Below are 23,054 nucleotides of genomic sequence, written 5' to 3' on the forward strand. Positions count from 1 at the left end.
CAGAGTGGCAGAAGTGTTGTGAGCACAGAGGCTCCCGAGCAAGAGGAGGCTGGAGAGGTTTGCAGGGGCCAAATCATGCAGAGCTTTACTCAAGCGTGGATTTTATTCTAAGTACAATGGGAAGCTCTTGAAGGGTTTTCGTGGTGTGTGTGTGTGTGTGTGTGTGTGTGTGTGTGTGTGTGTGTATGTGCAGGGAAAGGGTGAAGGGGTGACATCACATCATCTCCTCCTCTTTTCCCCCTCTTCCTCCTTTTTATTCTTCTTCCTCCTCTTCTTCTTTTTCTTCATCTTCTCCTTCTTCATCTCTTCCTTCTTCTCCTCCTCTTCTTCCTTCTTCTTCTCAAGCGACCACTTTTGCCGCTACGTGGGGAGAGTCGATTTGAGGTAGGCAAGCTTGCAGGGGAAGACCTTTTAGGAAGGATGCAGCAAGAACCTGGACTTGGGTCACGGCAGTCGCAGGGGAGAGAAGGCATGATCACATGTCTACTGCGGATGGGATTGATAGGATGTGCTGATAGATTGCAGGGAATGGGAGTGTTGGGGAGGGTCCTGGGTGACTGAGTGTCTGCTTGCTCTTTACAGGGGTTTCTGTCCCACCACAGAGTGGCATACCTGGCTCATGGGCTACTGGGTGACCCTAAGAAGCTGTCCCAAGATGACCATCAGGGCCCCTTCCATCCCTCACTGCCACTGATAAAGCTGGACAGCTCTGCTCTTCTCTGGAACTCACCTGGGTCTGGTGCGAGATGTCTCAGTGACTCTTACCTCTTGTGCAATAGGCAGTATTTTTTTCCAAATTTGGTACTCTCCTTTGCATCTGACAGGGCCACTCTTCATTTTCTAATTACCGCAGAACAGTCTTGCCCGAAAGTGCCTTCCTAAGCTGGGGTCCTACCTCAGAATCAGTAGTGAGTTAGTAAATCAGATCTCTGGAGGGTGAAAAATGAAACCCTAATTTGTAACATGTACCAATTTCTATGGTATAAATACCCCTGCCATGGCCGCTTTGAAGCTATCAATAGTTAACCAACTCAAAAAAATCCTGAACAGTTAACAGTTGGCTTTCACCAGCCTATAGGAGCCAGGCCTAGCTCGGTATCGCAGGACTGCTGGCCTAGAACACTGTGCCAAACAATTTCCTCCAGCTTCTCAAAATGCACAGTTGTCCAGGGTAGAAGCAGAGCGTGCAGGAGGCTTGGTGAGGTGATGCGCTGAGTCCATAGGTCTGGGAATGAATCCAGTCAGTGACTCACTGCATGCTCAAGTGTGTCTGAATAAGTTAACTTCAAAACCAAACCGAGTACTCAAGGCAACTTCTCTCTACTGGTGATGTAGAACAGCCTGGCAGAACATTCCCCATGAGTAGGTTTTGGGGAATGAATGGGGAGATGGGAAATCTGGGTGACAACTCTGGATCTGCCGCTAATTGGCTCAATGACCTCAGACATGTTGTCTGACCTCTCTGAGTCTCAACCTTCACATCCCCAAAAAGAGAGGCAGATGATCTCTAATAGTCAGTCACTGAGGGTCTTCCAAGGCCTATGGACTTAATGCAACACCAAGTTTCCTGGAGAACCTGTTTCTGACCCAGGCAACTATGCAGGTTGTGAAGCCAGAGGGGAGTTCGAGCACCAAGTTCAAGAAGGCAGTCTTGCAAGACTTTCCCCGAAGCAGCTCCTACAGACTGGCTCTTTCACCTTAAACGCCATAGTTTTGGACACAGGTAAGAGTCATGGGGACAGAAAAGGAAGGGAGACAGAGACAACCCGGGGAAGAATGATGACACTTGGTGACTGGAAGAGTATGAGAAATGCAGACAAACAAGAGATCAAAGAGAGCTCCCAAAGTTGTGCCAGTGCCGTAGTTTCCCACACCATGCAGAACAGCAGGAGCAGCAGCTTTGGGGCTTCTCTCGCTGATAGACTGTGTTTAATGACTGCAGAGCCTGCACCTTCCCAAGCTGATGAAGAACTTCCTAGAATGTCCCCTAGGACCCCTCCTATGAAACGGTACCAACACCACTCTGTGACTTTGTCCAGGGTCTGTGGCAAACACTGTCTACTGTGTGGGCCAGGAGAGGCCATGAAGGGAGCTGCACAGACATCCCCTGCCCAGAGATCACAGACCACCCTCACGGACAAACATCCCCTTTGCCATTCATTCCATCTCCTCCCCAAGCACATCCTGAAATGCCTTCCTCATTCTATAGCAGGCATACCTAATATCCTCCTCTATAACCCCAGTTCTCTCCATTCGAGGCCACAGAGGTGAACGTAGTTGAGAAGTCAGAGGAGGGGGCTGAGAGATGCTTAAATACCCACAGGGCAAGGACCAGACCTTTTTCTTCCTTCCTTGTTCTCAGGCTTTTCTGCACGTACTGGGGGCATTGGCTGTTGACACATGAAATATTGAGGCAGCCTTGTCTATGCTCAGGGCACCTTATTTGGGTGAATGTACCTTTTCAAAATCAGGATGTTCTGGGGTTTTTAAAAAATAAAAAGTATGAAAATATCCCAAAACAGTCAAGAGTACTGAGGATAACCATAAAAAAACAATTTAAGCTGAGAAAAATAACCCAGTCTTGTCGAGTCCCAAAGAGAACCTTGGTTTCCACGGGACGTTAACAAAGTGCAGAGCTCCTAGCAGTGGGTAGGATGGAATGTTTGCAGCCTTTCCAAATAAGCAAATATCCCCCAGAATCCAGCATCCGTGCCCCACATGCTGTGGTTCCAATTTGCTTCCTGTTTTCAGGCCTCCCAGAAATACATCTCACAGACTTTTTATTTTCATCTCCCCACCTTGAAAAGCACAGATTTGCAAGTGTGAGTGTCTTAGCAGGGAGACGAATCCAGCAAGCATTCGAGACATTCAGGCAGGAAGAAATGCATCTCATCGGAAATTTTCCATCGCCAGCACTTTTTAAAAAATTCCCAAGATAAATGGGTTTTTACTTGTAGGACTAAGGGCTCCATTATTTTTCAAATACTTTGCCGCTTCTAAGGAGTCAAGAAAATTGGTCATGCACCTGGCCAGCTGATACAACCTCGAAAATCTTCTGACCTCAATGAAAAGGCCCTAATTTTTCCTTGCCTTTAATAAATGTTTCTTCTCTTCTCCCCAGCAGTATTCAGCATGTGGGGTGGGCAGGCAGGGTGCCTAGTTAATGTAAACAGGCAGGAACACCTGATTCATCAGGATTCTTCCCACTGCTCCAATCCAGGGGTCTCTGCTTCAGACAGAACCCCTAGGAAGAGAAGCATGTGACTTAGGACTTCAGGGGGACTCGAAGTGCAAATACATTATGGCATAGATTTAAATGTTTACCTGTATATGTGTATGTTAAAAAATCAATTTCTTAGAGATGGTTTGAAGGTGTCAGAGAAGCTAATTCAGGTAGAAAACATGTCCTTGCTCTGTAGATGCCTCCATTCTGTCTTCCAGAACCGGAGAGAGAGGAGCAAGGATTTGGACTGTGGCCTAGAGAGGGAATTTGCAGCTCTCTTTCCCAAGGAATGAATCGCAGCCCCTCAGGCTGGAACAGGCAGGTGCTGTGAAATCTGGCTGACAGGTCAGCTTCAAGGTGATATGCTTGCCGAGTCTTCTCTCCTTTCAGCTAAGCTCGCATCACGCCCCTGGTGCCTGGTAAAAGTAAACAATGATGACTGAGCGTATGAAGCAGGAGGGTCTCTACACACCTGTAATTACTACCTAGCAAGTCCCTGCAGAACCTAGGAGTTCCCCCAGAGAGCCAGTGGGGCCGTTTCTGGAGAGAGTAAGTCAACGTGGGTCCTCCAGGCAAGATCTAGCTGGAGGAAGTAGAATTAAAACTTCTATCACTGGACGGATGTTTTGTCACTTGGCGGGAAAGTTCCAAGTCAAAGTTCCCAGTTTCCTAAGCTGTTATAAACCCGGTTGAAATGCTCACAGACACCTGTGAGTGTCTCAAAACAAACAAAGCATAATCGCCTTAGAGCAGCACTGTCTCATAGAAACATGTGAACTACATGTTAGTTAAAATTCTCTAGAAGCCACTTTTAAAAAGAAACAGGTGAGATGAATTTTAATAATACGTTTAACTTAACCAACCCAAAATATTATCACTTCCTCATGTAATCAATATAAAAAATTGCTAGTGAGATATTTTACCAAGTCTTCAAAATCTGGATGTGTATTACATTTTCAGCACATCTCATTGTGGACGAGGCATGCTTCAGGTGCTAAGAGCCGCCGTGTTGGACACTGCGGGCTTTGAGGTTGACATTTACACCTCGCCACCTTTTGAGAGCACCTGATGCATGATAGATTTCCCACAAACATTTCATATAGAAGAGAGAACCTGTTATATGTGAAATTTTACTTGATCTGAATATACTAGTGCCCTTAATAAAATAAGAATTACTAAAAAATTTCCTTTGAATAGTACCAGGCAGGTCTGAAACCCAGCCTTGATTGATATTTTCATGCGCTGATAAAAGCAACCAAAGTATCATGACTTCGGTTAATAATTGATTGCTCCCCGCAGGGGAAAAATAAATAAAACCGGAGTCTGACTGCTCCACCCCTTAGGGCCGCTTACTAACGTCTGGATGAGCATGCTTGTGTTCTTGCGCTCTCTGGGAATTAGACACCAAAACTGCCCTCAAGGACAGCACAGCCCAGGGACAGCCAGGCAGAGCAACAATGCCTAATACTGCATGTGTGCAGGGGGTTGTGTTGGCAACAACATGAGTGGCTTCCTGGAGTGGAGGCTCCAGCTCTGCATCCTGAACAGGGACTAGGATTTCCTTAGGGAGGAGGGCAGGAAGGAAACATCCAGTGAGAGGAAGCGGTAGGCAGAGAAGTTTGCAGCCACTTGGAAAGCAGGGAGGCACAGAACCTTAGGACCCTTCTATAGCAGTCCCGTAAGCCCGGAGGGAACCATTTCACCGTGGGACAATCTACGGCAGCGTTTTCCGACCAAAATATTTGCGAGCCACATGTGTGATGGATTTCAGGAGCCACTGAAGGGTCAAAAGACAGAGATACAATTAATTGTAATGACCTATTTTTATCTTAACCCACGTTGTCCAAAGCTTTATCATGTCACCATGTGAGATACCTCACGTTCTTTTTCATGAAGTCTTTGAAATGCGGTGCGTCCTTGACACCAAGAAGGCATGCACGGGTCTAGATGCAGTGTGTATATATAGTGAGTAATAACCTCTGCTCACGTTCCTGGGTCCAAAAGAGAGATCAGGACAGCTTCAAGGGAGAGGGCTAGGGATGAAAAAGGAGGTAAAGTCGCCCACCACTTCTGAGGGGGCAACAGACCGCGCCAGGCGCTGTAACACAGGGGGAAACGGAGGCAGCAGCTTCTCCCACGTGCTCCCAAAGGTGTCTGTGTCAACAGCGTTAACTACCAAACAGAGCACTGAGGAACACTTGCTAAATGTTGCCAAGTGCCTGGACACCAGATCACAAGGCTGGCCCAGAAAAGAGCAAGTGCACCTGTGGGGGAGGAGGGCAAGTCCCCGTCGTCGGTCATCCCAGGTCACAGGGGTGCCTTTCCCTCCACTGCCAGGGAAATGCACATGCAGGCTGCCTAATGTGGAAATGTTTGGATCTGGAACAGAGAGGCTCGCAGGCCGGCGGGGAGGAGGCAGGGTGACAGTAACCAGCCGCACCAGAATGACGATGAGGAGCGCTGTACCCACGGCTTGCCAAGACCCCAGCAATATCTTTCCTAATAAGTCTAGCAGTGCCTGAGGCTCCCTTCCAAAGAACAGCCTCTCCCTTCCGCCTCTGTCTTCTTTAAGGGAGAGGGAGTGCAAGCCAAACCCAGCAAGCACTTGGACGCCGCCCTGCTCTCCCCGGGGCTCTGGGCTCTGCAACAGATCCGCTTTGTGAATGAAAGAGGCATCTCTCCAAGATGGCGCGCTCTACCCTGCGGGCACACCGTGCACACGCCACTCCTCCAGCTGGTCTCGGGGACTGCAGTCCTTCTCTCCTGGATGGGTTGGGAGTGGGGGGCTGTTGAGAGCTTTTCTCCTCCTTTTCTTCCTCCTCCTCCTCCTGTCTGCCTATCCCTGGAAGGGGGCCATCCACTGAACTTCAGAAAGAGGTCACCCTCCCTGAAAAGGGGACTTGGGTTGCTGCATCCAGAGCCACCCCCTGTGGTCCTTCAATCCTGGCCACACTCAGTTGCTAGAGCAGGGAGAGGTTTCCTAGTCCGGTGTCCCGGCCCCACGCAAACAGAGCTCAGGATGACGCCACGTGTGTGTTTGGGTCAAAGCGCATTTAACTGTGGCTCCAAGAACAGCCTGTACAGCCACTTGAGTTTCCCAGTAACAAGGAATGTACGATAGATGAGACTTTACTGGCAAAACAATCAAAAAAAAAAGGAGGGGGAGAAGAAGCAGCCCAGCCTTGTCTCTTTATAGGGTCCTAGAGAACCAGTGGTGGCTGGGTTGAAAAGCACAGCGCTTAGCCATTCAGCAGTTTATGACCTCGGTTTACTAAGTCCTCGTAACAAGATTACCGGAGGGGTTTTGCAAGCTTCTAGACCCAGGTGTGGCTGAAGGTGAGCTGCTCAGGGACAGTGGCTCTCTTGCCAATGGGAGAAGGTTACCAAGAATAATTTTCCTGCCCCAGGACTTGTAGATGATTAACGTGTTTCTTTCGGTTAACCAGAGAGTTAATGGTTATTCAAAGCACTCTTTGATAATGGAGGGTGGAGGGGAGAAAATGAATGCGTTAACCATTAATCCAGGGAAATGCCATAAAAATTAAAATGGAAAACACTCAATCTGGGAAAGGAATTCGCTGGCTGGAAGGGTCAGCCAGGCAAACCTGGCGAGGAAGGAGGAAGAGAGGGAGCCGGAGGGAGGCCTTAAAGTTCATGTATACTTAGAGCAGGGTTTTGTTATTTTTTGTTCCGTTTCCTTGTTTCATTGCTCCCAGGAAACAGAGTAGAAATAACAAAATCACAAACTTGGGAACATTACAAATAAAGTCAGTTTTATTGGTCTTTTTGCTCCAGCCTCCCACAGCTGAGCCTGTCTGACTTGTTCCCCAGCCTCTTTGGGGAGCAGGAGGGGAGCTCAGGCAATCCATGCTTGGAGAAAGTCGAGAGTGTTTTTAGGAGGCTGGTGCTGACAGAAGCATGCAGCTCTGGCTCCCGGCCTCTTCTGGTGGGGCCACACTGGCCAGCATCCAGGCACAGCAATCATGGTTCCTGCCCCAGTTAACTCTGCTGGCCCCTGGGGCAGCATCCTCAAAGTCTTGCAGCCAGCCCGGTGCAATAAACAGGAAGACTTCAGGGAAAAACTCCTGCTTGTCATAGGCTACTCCCTGTTACCATCTGGGACACGTCATGATGAGCTATGAGCTGGCACCAGTGGGAATCTCTGATGAAGGATGGGACTCCCCGAAGCATCACACATGTGTGGAGCATTCTCTAGTATGAAGACATTTTTAGAGTACAAAGTCCAGATCCTGCCCTCAAGGGGTTTACGGGCCATTAGGGAGATAAGACAACCTAGGGCAATTGCTGGAGATGCGGCATCAGCCAACTGCTGAATACACTCAAAGAAATGAGAGCCCACTGGACTGTCTGGGAGCCTCCTAGGAAAGCTGAGTCCAAGCTGGGCTGGGAGGTTGGATAAGGCTGTGGCGGGATAAAAGGGAGAGGCAAGGCAGAGAGAGAAAGGAACGGCAGAAATGTGTAAGGAAGAGACCTATTTGAAGAAGAGGAGAGAAAAGAAGTTACCACTTGGAAGATAGGTTTGGGTCTGTCTGTGGGAGCCTCGATGTCCAGCTGCATTTATACCCCGTCACTGGTACTGTGAGGAGTTTTGAGAGGAGAGTGAAATTAACAAAGTGGGGCATGGGAGGAGGGGGGGTCATGAAGGATGAGAACAAGCAAGTCACCATGTGGTTACAACAGTGGCCCAAGGGCGCTCTCCAGGAACACGTGGGGCAGGGGAGCCCAGGGCAGGAGGAGGGCTCCGCTTCTTCTGTGCTCTACAAAGGGAAGGGTTCAAGGGGTGAAGATTCCAGCCCCTTTGGAAGTAGAGGAGGCTAGGGAAGAGCTCTTGCTATGGGGAATCCTGTTCTCATGGACCTGGAGGCCAGGGCCTTTGCTGAGAACATGACAGGGGAGGGCAAGGGCTCACAGAGGGAAAATTCAAAAACTCCAACAACTACTGGGAAGGAAGTGGAGTGAGGAAGGGATGAAGACAGTGAATTTGTGGGTTCAGTGGACAAGGTTATCTGGCTCTTTCTAGCATCCCAGGAGTTCAGAAAGCACAGGGTAAAAGCCACTTACTCTCTCCCTCTACCTTGATGGAGGGTTGACTATGGGCTAGTGCTGGTCTAGGAACTGAGGGGAGATGAAGGTCTTCAGATACATGTTCTCTGTCTTCACCAAGCTTGTTGCAGAGTGAAGGTAAGAAACATCATACAATTGCAATAAAGAGAAATGGACATGGGTGCTGCCCATTTGAATCAGAGATTGTTAGAAATACAGACTTCTGCCAACTGATTAAATCCTACCACCACCACTGCCACCATCATCGGAAACTTTCTTGGCACAGGGCACAAGCTTGTGTCTTTGTTTCAAGGCTAATTCTAACACACGGTGTAACATCCATGAGTCAGATTGTCTTGGTTTCTATCCCAACTTTACCACTTACTGACTCTATGTGTGTGTGACTGCTCTTGCCTCAATTTGTTCATCTAAAAAATAGGATAATAGCAGTACCTACTTCATAGGATTAAATGTGATCATTCTTATAAAGTCCTAAGAAACAGCCTAACACAGCAGGTGCTTAATAACTGTTGGCTCTTCGCTAAAGGGCATGACTAGGGTTATGGTAGGGGAATAACATGGTGCTGTGGGAATCCAGGTGGGGGATCTAACCTGGACGTGAGGGTCAGGGAAGGCTTTCAGGAATTGGTGACTTCCAAGCTGAGACGTGCGGGAGAGTGAGGAGTGAGCCAGGTCACGTGGGTGAAAGTGAGAGTTCAAGCAGAGAACAGGTGCAAAGTTCCCAGACAGGAGACCCAAAACCATAGAAGGGACTGACTGTGGTTTGGTGGCGCTGGAATGCAGGGTGAGGCAGGGCTGCGGAGGGGCAGGAGATGTCCAGGTCCTGGAAGTGTTTGAATTCTATCCTGAGGGCCCACAGGAAGCTGCTGCAGGGCTTTAAGGAGAGATGGATCTGATCTGTGATTTGAGGCATCCCTCTTGCTACGGTTTGGAGAATCAGTTGAAGGCACAAGCCCAGAGCCAGAGTCAAGTGAGGAAGAGGTTGACATGATCCCAACAAGGGAGACAGAACATCTGAACTAGGAAAAGGGCTGTGGAGAGGGAGAAAGTGGGCAAACTGACAAGCACCTGGGTGGCCGATGGAAGTGGGGGGCTCAGGAATATGAGCGTGCCAAGGGTGGCTCTGGACTTGGGCTTGAGCAACCTTTTCACTGGATGGATGTTGAGAAAGGGAACATGGAAATGGAGCACATTTGGGGAGAGAAATATAAATTCAGGTTTCAGTACATTGAGGTTTTTAGTGCTTATGAGATGTCCCAGTGGAGATGTCTGTCCACTGGGCAACTGGACATCAGGCTTTGGTGCTCAGGACCTATGGTGGGTTGTAGGTATGTTTTTGGAAACCATGAGCATTTAGAGCTGAGGCTGAGAATTGACATAATATTCAGTGAAGACTCTAGGAGATGCAGGAGGGGGTTCATAGGCTCGAGGAAGCACTATTGAAATGGGTAGGCCATGGGCCTACAGTGGAGTAGAGGATGGTTAAAGTCAGAAATATTTCTTGGCAAGTGGCGGAAGAGTTTGTAGTCAGAGAGGGAGACTTCTGGGCCCAATATTTTTGAAGTGAGACAATTCTGTGTGACTCTGAGCATAGCCGTAGGCATAGCCATGTGTATGACCAAAGAAGGCAATGAGGAAGGTGAGTGGTCAGCTCAGGAATGGACACCCTGAGGCTGAAGACACTGAGAATTCCCAGGAGATGCAGCAGAAAAGAATAAGCTGGGTTTGGGACTCACTGGGGAAGGTGAGGTATGTCCCTGTGTCCCAAGAGGAAGAGGGCAAGAATGAAGAGTGTACAAGAAATATGAATTGCCAAGAGACTCTAGACAGTGCAGGAACACAGTGGCAGAGGCCCCCTGGAGAGAAGCCCACCATCCTCCCCTCCCAGGGACTGACATGGCAAAGGTATAGATGACTTTGCACCCATCCCCCACCATCTGGCTCCTGCAGGAGCCCTGACCAGGGAAAGCCGACTTCAGAGAAGGCAAATATGCCAAAACCCATGTTACAGAGATATCTGCGTGGTATTTCACCTACTTGTGCAGGCAGAGAAAGACATGGCATCTCTCCCAAGCTGTATTCTTGACTCACTCTATGAATGAGGGCCTCAGATTTTCCACCTATTAAATGGGATAATAATTCTTGACATCTACTTGCTTCACTTGAACACTATGAATATAAAATTTTTCCCAAGTGCTTTGAGCTCACATTAAAAGGCTCTGCCTAAACGTTAGTGCACTCACTGCTGGATTTTCTTGGACACCAGTCAACTTAAATGGATAATAATAAATTCCTCTGCCTATCTTTGTTGAGAGATTAAAAGAGGGAGAATCCCACAAGACCTTGCTTCTAGAATCCTCTGCTCTATAAAGTCTCTTAGGAAAGGAGTGTGAGGATGCACTCAGATGCAAGAGATGTCTAGAATTGTTTGGTTTTAGAAATCTCCTTCCCTGAGCCATCTGGACTAAAGCATATGGCACAGAAGAATGAGGATGGAGTTGGGTAATACTTTGGGACCATGGGCAGACATAGCGTAGATTCCAGGTTCATTTACTCCCTCACGTGTTCATTTACTCCATACAATTTTACAAAGCTTTTTTCATGGGCTCCCTGCAAAGCATCTAACCACCAACCCCAGCGTCTGGCTGTCACTGTCTGGCCGCAGAACCAGCCCTCCCTGGCTGGACCTGTCTTCAGAGTCAGGTTTCTTGCCTTGCAGCCCCACACCCACTCACATTCTCCTTGCTCTCTAGGTCCATGCAGTGAGATGGCTGACTGACAGAAGGAAGTTGTTCTCTGGGGTGTGTGTGACCAAAAGACCAATGGAAGGAGGAAGAACAGATGCTCCAAATGGCCACTGCACTTCTCCAATGTCTGAAGGTGAGATTTCCGTAGGGGCGAGGTGTACAGTGATCTTGTCCAGCTAAAGTTTCCCACCTCCCTAAGGAGTTTGTAAGCTTCTCAAGCGTAAGGATCTGAATTCTCTTATCCCGCAGGACTGTTCACACAGTAGGAATGTGTTGAATGCAACTGAATAAATGATTTAGTCCATCAATTTGAGGACTGGATCATTCCCTTTAAGCTCCTGCTGGGTTAGGCAGATGCCAGAGAGGCTTCCCTTGTTCTTGCATAATATGTTGGCTTGCAGTTCCTTATTTTAACTAAAAGCGAAAGGCACAGATCAGAACAGCAACAAAGCTGCTGCCCTTGAAGGCTCGATCCTGTCAAATTCACCCCAAGCAGTGCCTCATTTAAATGGGCTGCCACTTGCCAGGGTTTGTAAAACCACGTTCAGAAAGAACCAGAATGGAAATGTCCCCTCGGATCCTGAATTTCTTCCGTTCCCGCTCAGGGCTTTAAAGAGGTCTGAGACTGACAGAGCTTCCGAAGCCTTTCCTGCTCCATGGGACTCACCTGAGTCTAGTCACGTTTCTGTTGGTGTAAGGAAAAACATTTTGCAACCACATCCACCCAATGATAGGATGGGAGGCCTCTCCACATAGTGAGGGTGGACCCTGTGCTTGCTGCAAAGGTTGTGCCACTGTCCACGTGGGATGCTGTAAAAGGGACTCCCACCTGGGTGCGCGATGACATCAGCAGACCTCTAGGGTCTTTTCCAACTCAAAGCTTCTTTAATCATATAGTTTCAAGTCCGGGCATGGTGGCTCACACCTGTAATCCCAGCACTTTGGAAGGTCGAGTTCAAGAGTTTGAGACCAGCCTGGTCAACATGGTGAAACTCTGTCTCTACTAAAAATACAAAAATTAGCTGAGTGTGGTGGCTTGCACCTGTAGTCCCAGCTACTCGGGAGGCTGAGGCAAGAGAATTGCTTGAACCTGGGGGGCAGAGGTTGCGGTGAGCCTAGATTGTGCCACTGCACTCCAGCCTGGGCTACAGAGACAGACTCTGTCTCAAAAACAAAAACAAAAAAAAATCCTGTGGTTTCAGGTAATGGGGCTCTGGAAAGAATGGTGGCAGGACATAAGCTCTGAATCTACAAGAAAGAATGATGGCTTGAGAAACAGAATTGATTTGATGTTGGGGGCCATCCTCGCTAACAGGTCCCCCATGAGCAAGCTAATCCAATTCATGAGACAGAAGCTGGTCATTTGGATAGCTAAAAAAAAAAAAAAAAAAAAAAAAAAAAAAAAGCATCAACCATGACCCAGTTTCAGAGACAGTGCACAGTAATGGCCTCAATTAGGCGGAAATTGCTGGCGCTCCTGTTCTGCTTCTCCATGCTCATCCTCCTGAGCACTTTGAACCTTGATGGCCGTGTGCGGGTAGTACACAATGTGTGTGAAAGGCGCTGGCATAAAAGTGGTTTTATGGCTGTAGCTTGGGTTTGTAAGCAGAGCAAACAGAAAGAAAACTCAGGAATAAAAGGGGCAATAAAATAATTACATAACGCTTTGAACTCACACTAAATACCACCTTTATTTCAAGGCTCTCAATGTGTTTTACAGGCAAGTTTAGAACTGTAGTCGAATCCCCTTTTATCACAAGGGAAACTGAGTCACTGTGCAGAGAGGGCTGGAGGGCATACAGGGTTTGTTATAAGGAAGGGCTCTGGGAGACACCCCCACTAGAAGCCCTTCAGGGGGTGGGCCAGCGGGAGAGCATCCCTGACCACACCTTTGTTCTGCGTCTATATGTACAGATTCTTATCCCTACGTATAAATTCTACCCACACATCCCGAGCCATGTCTGAGCCCTTTGACTCTGGCATTAACAATAGGAATAACAACACTTACCAGTTTTGATGCCTACCATACATCAGGCACTGCCTCCCCTACACCTCACTACCATCTGTGAGGTTGGTGTTATTATCCTCATTGTGTAAATGGAAACAATAAGAGGTTCAATGCTCTGGCCAGGTGACACCCCACACCCTCCAGCCCCAAACACACACACACACACACACACACACACACCAGAGGTGGCCTCAGAGCACACATTTTCCTTACCACGGACACCTGCTTCCAAGATTAAAGAACCAGATTAACATTTTTCCAAAGAAGCCAGAAAATTCCATTTATCCCTCCAGTCTTCATTTAAGAATATGGAGAAGACCAGGACGGATTCTGACAGGCTTCCCTTAGAGCTGAAGAAAACAGTTTGGAAGACAAACAGCTAAAAAAACAAAACCATGAGGTGAGCTGGACAGGCATTCTAAGATGATAACTGTAAAGAGCTCCACAAAAGTTATGAGATTGTTAAACAATGGAGATAATTCCAGAACTCCAAAAATATTGCTATAGAGTGTTCAAATGAGGAAGAAGAATTTTTTTTTTTTTTTTTTTTTTTTTGAGATGGAGTCTTGCTCTGTCACCCAGGCTGGAGTGCAGTGTCGCGATCTTGGCTCACTGCAAGCTCCGCCTCTCGGGTTCACGCCATTCTTCTGCCTCAGCCTACTGAGTAGCTGGGACTACAGGCACCCGCCACCACGCCCGCCTAATTTTTTTGTATTTTTTAGTAGAGACGGGGTTTCACCGTGTTAGCGAGGATGGTCTCGATCTCCTGACCTCATGATCCGCCCACCAAAGAATTTTAAAGTATTTATTGTTCTTAGATTTTGTGTGTGTGTGTGCGTGTATGTGTTTACTATTCAAAATTTGAAAACCGTCCCATTGAATGTATTTTAATTGTCTAATATGGGAACAACTCAAGAGTGACAAGATTACATGTCACTAACACAAGAACTACCCACTGTGGATTCTGCGGGACTCAATCACTCCTTCTAGGGCATGGCCACAGACCCCCCTAGCTCCAAGGGAACTCTGGCTAGCTACTCATCAAACCCGCTTCCCTTTCCTCCTGGGCAAGCTGGGCTCTATTTCCTAGACTATTTGCAGTTGAGCATAGCCATGTGACGGGGTTCTGGCCAATTTTCCCTCTGCCAACGATCTGTAAAACTTCCTGGGCCGGTCACGGTGGCTCACACCTGTAATCCCAGCACTTTGGGAGGCCGAGGCGGGTGGATGACCTGAGGTCAGGAGTTCAAGACCAGCCTGGTCAACATGGTTACACCCCGTCTCTCCTAAAAATACAAAATTAGCCAGGTATGGTGGCACATGCCTGTAATCCCAGCTACTTGGGAGGCTGTGGCAGGAAAATCGCTTGAATCTGGGAGGCAGAGATTGCAGTGAGCCGACATCTCGCCACTGCACTCCTGCCTGGGTGATAAGAGTGAAACTCCGTTAAAAAATAAAAATAAAATAAAAAAGCTTCCTGGGCAATTCTCCACTATCTTTCACTACCATCTGTCTCTTGGAGGTCAACACCTGGGGGATCAAGTAAACACACATTAAGGACGACAGAGCCTTCATCTGCCTGGAACCTGACGGGCTGGATGGAACAGGACCCCTTCCCCATTCCCTGCTGCTGATTAAATGTGACTGATTTGGTGTTGAGAGCCGTCCTAACTAATGGGTCCAACATGTGCAAGCTAATCCAATTCATGGGGTAGAACCTGATCATTTGATTGCTTAAAAAAAAAAAAAAACTAACCACAGAACAGTTTCAATGACAGCTATAACATGTTATAAAATGTTATAATAGCCAGCATTCCCTTCACTAACAGAGTAATTTAGAGATAAGAATCCGCCCTCTCCAGGAAGGTGAAAAGTTTGATGATCTTCTCCCCCCATAACACAGTAGAAAGAAGCCAGAGGTGCAGAGATACTCTGTCATTTTCTTTGTTGAATGGGTGGACTGTGATAAAACTCAGCTTCTTCAGTACCCTTTCTGGAGGCTCTAGGCTGAGGATGACAAATTGGTTTTGTCTTGAAGCCACCTGCAAATGATTGCTAGTCACTGCCTGCACTGAGACAGATTCTGAGGCCAAGTCGAGGCTTAGCAGGAAAGAATACTGTGACCTACACACCTTCTCAGCCAAACGCACAGAATGGGAATGGCCACATATGTGCTCGTGTCAGCCAGTGTTCCCGGGGGCTTGTCCATGGGCAGATTCCTTCAGAATCCCTTGGGATGCTTGCAATAATTCCATCTCCAAGCCCTCACCCTCACCCTCTCAAGGTTTACTGAATTAAAATCTTTGGGCGTGGACCCTGGAAATCTGCCGTTGTCTCGTCTTTTTGTGGAATTTCGATGTAGAGTCAGCTTTGGAAACCACCCAGGAGCCTGTAGGCTCCTGCACGGGCACTGCAGCAAGGTAGCAGCAAAGGCGGGCTGTCTTCACCACCGAGACCGGGTAAATTAGGGATAATAATAACACCTTTCTCATAAGGATGGTGGAAAAATTAAAGGAGATTTTACATAATAAGCACTCAAAAAATATTAGCTTTTATTATGTTATCTTCTTCTAAGAGTCTATAAGAAGCCTTTTGCCCACGGCCATGAGCACAGGTAAAAACACCATTTTCTAAGATTTCCAGATGGACAGCACCATCACATGCCCACGCAGCGTGGATACGGCAACATCCAGGGCTCGGGCGCCGGTGTAGTCTTTGCTCCCTACTTACGGCTGTAAGCAGTCCCACCTCAGCTTCACATCCAAGCTGGCTAAGAACCCTGGACAAAGAGACTCTGTTGAGAGGAGCTTAGAGGAAGACAGGAGGTGAGTACACAGAGATGCTGACTTAGTCATGACCGTCATGGTTACAGTGCCGGGCAGTGCTGCTGGTCATGGTGACAGTGGTACAGGTGGTCTCAATGTGATGTGATAGTGGCTTGCCAACCGATATTGTTGATGTGGGTTCAGGCCTGCAGGAGAACAATGAGCTAGACCATCCTCTAACCTCACATCCTAAACTTTACTGCCTTTCTTTCTTACAGCATTTTCACCATCTCTGTTTATCAACGGTCACATCCTAGCTCTGGGCGCTCATCTCTCAATAATATGTTGAGAGAGGATGGAAAAAGAAAATCTTTCTCATTTTCCAACTCGTACCCATGAAGATACAAATAAACAAAACTCCTGATTCTTGTGAATGTCACCAAGAAAAAAATTAGTTGGAAGACTAACCAGTAACTCACAAGTCAACCCAGAAGTTTCTGGAAATGAACAGGAAGCAAAGCACACCAGGGGTTGTCAGCTTTCACCGCAGCTGAGGTCTTGCACTGTCCAACCTGATGATGAGGTACTTCCCTGAGACCCTGGCCACCCTGCCAGCCCCATGGCACCACTGCTAACAGGTGTGGGATGCTGGGACCTCCACTGCCCACCTTCAGCTCAAGTCTCCAGTGTCCCCGGGCTGATTCTCCTCACTCACTGCTCACTTGGTCCAGCTGGCCAAGCTTGGGTCCTGTGTCCACACCCCACTGCCAGGGGTCTAGGAGAGCTAGTAGCCAGCCTTTCCTGTTTCCCTGGTGGATGGCAGAGTCCCAGTATAAGAAGTGGGTTCAAATGCAAGGCAGCCAAAAAAACAGGAAATATTTAGCTCACTCACCTAATCCTGGCTATTTTCAGCTGATCAACAAACAGAAAAGCAGAAAACCCCAAATTTAACTGCTCTATCTGCTTATCCTTCTGTGAGCCCTTCTAAGCAGGCTTTGGAGAAGAGCCCCACATGCAGCTGTGGGGTTTAATTTAATCCTGTTCAGGAGGAAAAGATAGAGGTGGTTGTCAGGCATGTGGCTCAGTTGACTATTCAGAGTTGGAGTCTTTGCTTTTGGGCAGTGAGGTCTCAGGAGGCAGGGGACCTCAGCCAGTCCCAGTGAACTGAATGAAGGGTCACTAGCAGAAGCAAGAGGCATCATGGGGCCCCAGGAAGATCAGGAGCCTGGACGTGCCTAGTTCCAGCACATTCTGTGGAGCTGTTCACCAGCCAAGGAGCCGGGAAGTCTGGGTTCCAGCCCAGCCCTGCCTTTGCTTCTGGCATAACTTTGAGCAGATCTTTCAACTTTTGTGACTCAGTTTACTCATTTGCCAAATGGAGATAATCATATGGCACTCAAAAGAGTTTTGTAAGACTCTAATGAGTGTTTATAAAGCACTTTGGAGAGGTTTATAGTTATTTGAGCTGGGAAAGGAATTACAAATTATTCAGGAGTAAACAGTATTTAGAATCTGAATTTTTCAGCCACCAACAGGTTTTCCTAGATGTTTACAAGACTGTCATAACAGGACACCCTGGGGTTCCATCCACGCCACTTGGTTGCATTCAGAGCAGCTCTCCTCCCTGAAAAGCGTATCACAGGCTTGGGGAGGGTCATGCAACCACATATGGCACATTTTGCAGCTCTCAAGACAAGAGAATGACTGGATTTAGAAATGGAAGCCACACACTCAAGACTTTCATTTTCTTTTTTCTTTTTTTTTCCTTTCTTCATTTTAATTTTACTTTAGAAACTGGTGATAGCATCAGAGCAAGTCTCCATAGACCTGCTTTGAAAGCCAGATAGCCTGGCATGGTTGCATGCACGTATAATCTCAGCTACTCTGGAGACTGACATGGGACGATCACTCGAGCCAGGAGGTCAAGGCTGCAGTGAGCTAGGATGGCACCACTGCTCTCCAGCCTGGGCAACAGAGCAGGAAGACCCTGTCTCAAATAAATGAATAAATGAATGAGTAATAAATAAATGCTAGATAAACCTGATTTCTCCCCAACTATAACACCTCTTCCCAAACTGGATGTCTGCTATCCCTACCTCCATGAGAATTTGCACTGCATGTGATAGTAACAGATACCCATTCACAAAGAAACACATTTCATTCCCACAGGAGTTTGGAATTTTAAAACATAGAGTACTTGTGTGTAAGGAGAAAAATAATAAAATCTGCTGAGTCTCCATGTGGAGTGTTGTCCTACACGCTTCCACTTGCCTTTTCTCTCCCTTGTTTGCACAATAACACTGTGAGGGTCGCTAGATGTTCCCATCTCCAGTTTACAGAGGGGACACTAAACCTAACAGCAGGAAGCTGCCCAATGGCAAAGGCATGTACACGGTCAGTGTGCGGCAGAGCACACGTGCATGCCTGGGCATACCCTCTTCTGCTTCCGTGTTGTTGCTGCTGCTGCACCATCAGCAGCTGTACGTAGTTACTAAACACGTGAGCGCTGTACAGGTATCCCAAACTCTGCCATAATCCCTTGCCCAACCATCAGGACCCTGAGCCACCAAGTACAATGAAATAGGTAGGATGTGGAGGGCAAGAGAGAAAGGAGGAGTTCAAGGCGAAATTTGGTGGTCTCTGGCTGTTCTTGGGTTGGCCAGAGGAGAGCGAGGGGCAGCAGGAAAAGAGGGGCTCCCCGAACTTTTAACTGTGGTAGAAGAGCCCAACTCAGTTCTGGTTTTACCCTCGGTCTCAAAGACCAGCCTGATCCTGCAGAACCATTTGCTGTTGGGTTCCCCAGTGAACACCAGCCAAGAAACCAGAGCGTCTGAGTTTCCTCCTAAATCATTTCCATGAAGAGGGGTGGCCTTCCCACTCCCGATCCACACTCAGAAGAATTGATGGGAAAAAGGGACCCATTTTCTCAGGAGATAGCCTCCCTGTTGTCAAATCATTTTCACGTCTATGATTCCATCTCAGCCTGAAAGAGCAGGAAGTCTTTGAAAAGAGAGAGGGGACATCATCAGAAGGAACCAGGTTCAGAGAGTTTCCCACAAACCACTCAGCCTGGCCCTCAACACCTACCCCAAGATGGCAACAAATCTCCATGCCTGCCATAGGTTGGCCATTCAAATTCTCTCAACAAATCTGTCTTTGGAATCCCTACCATAGGCTAGCTGGGAGGTTTCCAGCAAGATGTGAAGGAATCGTCCCTGGCCTCCCACAGATTATAATCTAGAGAGGTAACAGAAAAACGGTATTGATTCCAGAAAACTGCATTCGAGGAGATGAATAAAGGACAATGGAAGAAAGTCAACTCTTCACTAATCAAACAACCATAGGTTTTCAGCTCCAGGTGCTGGCTCTTCCGTCTCTGCCTGGGGTGTCTTCCTGCTCCAGGTCGCTTTGTTTTAAGTCTTCCACACCCTCCTGTTGTATCACAGACAATACCTCCTGCAGGAAGCCTTGCTTGATGCCTCCATTCTCTCTCTCTCTCTCTCTCTCTCTCTATCCTTTGAACTCCATGGTTCTTAGCTAGCATCTCCCTGATGACACCTTGTATTTTCCATCCACATTATTTCCACATCTGTCTTAATGCCCATGTGGCTCTGTACCCCGCCTAAGGGCAGGACTACATCCTGTACGTGACAGGTGCTCAATCAATATTTGTGGGATTTCATTAAATCCTGTTGAAAATCTTACCAAGTAAAATAATGAGGACCTGTAGTTAAATTTGCTGGATTTAAAAGAGTCCTATAATAGTGTATAGTTAACTTTAAAAAGCAGATTATAAAATAGAATATATAGGGCAACTCCAATTATGTGACTATAGATGCATCTTGTTCCAATCAGGGTCCTGGCTAAAAGCAGAATTTATCAAATAGGGTCCATAGGAAGAAGCTTTAGTGAAAGGACCCCTTCAAGAGCTGTGTGCAGAGCAAAGTGAACAGACAGGATGGCGACACCCAGGCTAGCAAGGCGGGGCCCTCAGGACCCCATGCCCATGAAGAATAAAGCAGGTGGAGAGAGTTTCTTGGGCCTAGCTAGGACTGGAACCATGCAGGGTTGGGGGCGGTGGTGGAAACTGAAGCCAGGAAGGACAAGCAGCCGCAGAGATGAGCACGGACAGAGAGACAAGCACAGACACAGAGAAGAACGTGGACACAGGGAGCGGCTGTCTCAGGATTTCTCTCCTGCGACTCCTGCAGGCGCTTCTCATCAGCTGAACTCACAGGAAGCCAGGGGCCAAAGGAACCTGCGTTATTCCCCGAGGGGGTCAGCTTCCCAGGCACAGCGGAAGGCAAAGGATGGCTCCATGGCAAGGGCAATGGATACTTACACAGAACACACTCAGGAGAACCAGGAGGGCGTGCTCCAGAGGTGCATGGAGACGCGATTAGGAGGGAGGGTCAGCTTTTTCCTTATCTTTTTCATTTTATTTTGTTTTTAGAACAAGCATATATTATTTCTATAATCAAGGGGAAAAATGGGTTTTCCATTCAACACTCTGACCTAGAAATCCATGCAGGGGAAAAAAGAAAAAGGCATATTTAATAGTGATCTGTACTTTTTAAATCTCCTTCAAACATTTTCATCTCTACTTTGTAAAATTAAAGACACACCTAACTATTCATGTATTCATCCAGCCACTGACTTATTTGTTCAACAAACATTTCTCAACACGTTCTGTGCTGGATCCTGGAGATAAGGCTGTTAACAAGGCAGATGTAGGGCCAGGTGTGGTGGCTCACGCCTATAATCCCAGCACTTACAGCCACCGAGGTGGGTGGATCACCTGAGGCCAGGAGTTCAAGACCAGCATGGGCAACACAGCAAGACCCAGTCTTTTCAAAAAATAAAAAAAGTTAGCCAGGTTTCAGCTACTGAGGAGACTGAGGTGGGAGGATCAATTGAGCCTGGGAAGTCAGGGCTGCAGTGAGCTATGATCGCATCACTGCACTCCAGCCAGGGCAACAGAGCAAAACACTGTCTCAAAAAAAAAAAAAAAAGCAGGCATAGTCCTGGACCCACAAAGCAGAGAAAATGGGCATGAGACTGTAAACCACAAGGCAGAGAGGAAGGGTCCCAGGTGACAGGTGAGAGGTGGTGTGAAGCACGCATGGTGCCCCACTACGCACCTAGATTGGCCTTTTCACTCGCCCAGAGAAGGGACGTGGGAGGCTACTTCCCAGAATCACACAAGGCAATGTCACTCTTTTTTCTTGAAAGACTAGAGCCATAAAATAAGTCAGCACCTTCATTTCTATTGGGCTGCCCTTCCAAACTCAGACTAGGTCTACGCAACATGAAATGGATTTAGATTTTGTTAAAGCCATTTTAAAAATTAACAAACTGAGTGAGTATTTCATTAACACGATACCACACCATGGAGCTTACTAAATGAGTGGCTGCTTCCAAGTCCCTCCAGAGAGACGCCCATCCCCATTTCTACTGTCCCCTTGCTCTGCACAAGCCCTGGACGCAGCCTCAGCTTTCCTTGGCTTTCCTCTCTAGTAGCAGCGCCTGTATTCTCATATTTGTGAATCCTTTTGAAACCCCCAAAATATGGCAGATTCTCATGTGATAGCGGTTGTATGTTTAATATTTCTTGATTAAGAAAATACATGACAAAAGTCTATAATGAATTTAGCTATGCTTTTGAATAAACACGCATTTTATTAATTATAGCCATCTACACAGATTCAACAAATAACAGCTCACATGGATGGGAGGTGCTATTTATTCAGTCTACTCAGGCAATACTTGCAGGGCACATGCATTCTCAGGCCTCTTGTAATAACTCTGGCTGCCCCTCTACCCCAGGGATCTAAGGCTCCCAGGTCGGAAACTTGAGAATGAGTGATTTATCATCACAGGTTAAACCAGCCCCACTCCACTCACTCAGACCGAGTGCTTCAGAGCTTTCCCCAAGGTGGAAGAGGAACCTGCAAATCCAATCGAGACAGACTTCAAAAATTGCAACCCATCAGAGTTGTAGGGAAATACGGGGAAAGGCTGGGTTCAAGCCTCAGATCTGCTCCACACTGTGCAACTTCTCTCTCAAAGCTTTGGTTTCTGTTTCTACGAAATATATCAATATCATCATCATCTCTATCCAGGGAGCCCATTTAAAAATCAGGTGCAGCTGCTTCGGTGAGTGATGGCATTAAGGGTGATTGTTATTTTTCTTCTTTAATTCTATTAATTTTCCATGTTTCCTACTATTATTATGTGCTGCTTTTATACTCAGAAAATGTGCACTTTATTTCAATGCTTTGTAAACTACAAAGTGCATTACACGTGACTGTGTCCTCATCTGTGTGATGAGGATGGAAACAGCCCTGAACTCAGGCTGCTGTAGAAATTTGTAAGTTGTCATATTCTTATTGAGCACCTACTGTTGAGTTAAGATGAAATGAATTAATACATGGAAAGCATGTAACATAGTGCCTGGCACATAGAAAACATCATAATTGTAGACTTACTGACAGTCTGGGACGTCAGCAATGTTGCAAGATCTACCTGGTTTCTTACCACATTAAGAAGTCTTAACCCAAATGGGCTGGTCCAATGGTAGTGGGTTATCAGAACTTATTAACATTAGTGTCACTAAAGTTGGTGTTCAACCCCCACTCAGGCACTGCTACATTTGACTGGGAAGAAGAAGAAGATGGGGAAGAAGAAGAAGAAGGAGAAGGAGAAGGAGAAGGAGAAGGAGAGGAAGAGGAAGAAGAAGAAGAAGAAGAAGAAGAAGAAGAAGAAGAAGAAGAAGAAGAAGAAGAAGAAGAAGAAGAAGAAGAAGAAGAAGAAGAGGAGGAGGAAGAAGAAGAAGGAGAATTGTATTTATCTGTTTGTTGATTGATCATTACTGCTAAGGATACAGGAGGTGCACAGAGAGATTGCTCAAGGACCAAGCCTATTCTCTGAACTTTGTTTTGACAGCTCCCATGGGCACGTTGGGGACAGTTCAGTCAACCTCTCCTGACCACAGGAAAAGTAGATCAAGGTCAGGCCCCTAACACCACCGTAATCAGGATGTTGACTTGTCAGGGGCTATAAAGCAGCACGGCTCTGGGGTGGCGTCTTTAGATCTGAACAACTATTTTCAGAGACAGGGTGCTGCTTTAGTTCTGCTGGTCTCTACCCAAACAAAGCTTGCCAGATGAACCTACTAAGAGTGGACACAGCTCTTGATGTGAAATCATGGTCAAGCAGTTTTCCCT

General features: G+C 47.2%; 1 long non-coding RNA gene across 2 annotated transcripts; it reads left to right on the top strand.

The window, feature by feature from the left end:
- The first annotated feature begins 6,460 nt into the window (after positions 1 to 6,460).
- Positions 6,461 to 18,050, top strand: LOC116457643 (uncharacterized). Of its 2 annotated transcripts, XR_004245071.2 has the most exons (4): positions 6,461 to 6,559; positions 11,062 to 11,188; positions 15,699 to 15,888; positions 16,107 to 18,050. It is a non-coding gene; the product is annotated as an uncharacterized LOC116457643 (long non-coding RNA). The 2 variants fall into 2 exon arrangements; XR_004245072.2 differs by lacking the exon at positions 15,699 to 15,888.
- The last annotated feature ends 5,004 nt before the right edge of the window (positions 18,051 to 23,054 follow it).

Source organism: Hylobates moloch, unplaced genomic scaffold, assembly GCF_009828535.3.
Source record: "Hylobates moloch isolate HMO894 unplaced genomic scaffold, HMol_V3 SCAFFOLD_18, whole genome shotgun sequence".
Taxonomy (NCBI): Eukaryota; Metazoa; Chordata; class Mammalia; order Primates; family Hylobatidae; genus Hylobates; species Hylobates moloch.